Genomic DNA, 1,844 nt, shown 5'->3' with positions numbered 1-1,844 from the left:
TGATGCTACTCTTTACTGAATTTAAAATTTTAAAAAGTCAGATTAGGAGCTTTTCATGTTCATACAGAGTATTTAGCCTATAATTACGACATATGAAGGCGCCCATACACAAGACGCATTTACAGTCTAGAGAACGCAAAAAGACCCCACACAAATAAATGAAACTGATCGCTCAATCTTGAGACAGTAACTAGTACAGTGCATTAACATTGCAAAGCTGAGCGCCTGTCAAGCTGATTGCGACAAAAATAGTGTGCACGCTTATTATGATTATTACATTAATCTGCAGGCAGCGCAAAAAGACAAGCCTTCAAATGTTTCTAATTGAGTTCATTAGTGGATTTTCAGCAAAAAAACTGAATTTATTCGATCAGATAAAGACTGTCATTTTCTTAAGAAAAAAAAATGATGTTCTTAAGAACATATTTAAAGGCGCAACTTATATAAGTTCTTGCCGCTAGAGGTCACATTTTCAAAACCATAAAAAGGCAAAGATTGATGACAATATGAAGGAGAGTGGAACGATAGGAGATGGCATTTTCACCATTCAGAGATGTCCGAATCATGTTCACGGATGTAATTAATGTATTTTTTTTTTATTACCTGTACCTTCCAAAGTTATTTAAACAGCGAATAAATTATACAGAACAAAGAACATATACATTGTCAAAAAACATTGTGACTGACTTCAGTCTAGCGCGAGTCTAAGCACTCTCAAAAAACTCTGTCTATGTCTAAAGCTGTCTATACACTGTTTGATTAATAAATCTCCTACTTGCATCATACGTACATCTGCACTTTGTTGTTTATGATGAGAGAATTCACTCAGCGAGAGCACGCACTGAACAACACTCTGACGTTTCAGCGATGATTTGAACGCCTCTGATTGGCCACTGCGTTCATAAACTCAACAGAATCGCGTGTGATTTGTTATAATGCGCAAACACTGTAAAAACGTGGAAAAAGAATCATATGGTGCAATATTGAGCAGATCTAAATTGAATGCTGTAGTCAACACTTTTCATTTAATTTTAATTGTATTCGTGGCAGCCATATTAGATTTAGTTTAACTGTAGTGGAGCATTTTTGTCCAAGTGTTGCCATAGTTTCTAAAAGCAGAAACCGATATTGTGGATATTGCATCATTGATAGGTGACAATGAACCGGGACGAGCCACTATTTAAAATTGGAATTTCTCTGGATTTACAAATCCTTGGGAACTTTTGGGATAACGTAAGTGCACAACTGCATGAAATATATAACACTGTGCAAGTGGTTTTTGGAAGTTTTTTTTTTTTACGAAAATCTTACATATTGTGCCTTTAAGAACTTCTTAAGACTTTTTCAAGAATCCCACTTAGGAACATTCCTGCGTACCTCTTGCAATTTATGTATAGACATTTCTAACCTATTTCTTAAGAAGATTTTCGTGAATCTGGCCCTTGAAGCGGTTAACGTGTTGCCATGCAGTTGCTAGGGTGTTCCAGGTGCCTACTGTGATGTTTTATGAAGTTGTTAGCAGATTTCTGTGCAGTTGCTAGGGTGTTCTGGGTGGTTTCCATAGTGTACCAGATGTTAATAATGTTCTGAGGTTGCTAGTGCATTACTATGCAGTTGCTAGTGTGTCCTTGTGGTTTCTGTGGTGTGCTAGATTGTTCAAAGTGTTTTCTTAGATGGTTAGTGTGCTGCTGTGCAGTTGTTAAGGTATTCTGGGTGGTTTCTATGGTATGTTAGATTGTTTATAGTCTTCTAAGGTTTGCACATCATACTTGATGCACCATAAACTCTAGTGTTTAGGTGCCCGTCCCGCCGTTGCTTAGCTGAGAGCTCTCTGTGTTTCTCTT

The sequence above is a fragment of the Sinocyclocheilus anshuiensis genome, unplaced genomic scaffold, assembly GCF_001515605.1.
Source record: "Sinocyclocheilus anshuiensis isolate Anshui unplaced genomic scaffold, SAMN03320099.WGS_v1.1 scaffold2191, whole genome shotgun sequence".
NCBI lineage: Eukaryota > Metazoa > Chordata > Actinopteri > Cypriniformes > Cyprinidae > Sinocyclocheilus > Sinocyclocheilus anshuiensis.
The sequence above is the reverse complement of the archived record's forward strand: the minus strand, read 5'-3'. Positions refer to the sequence as shown.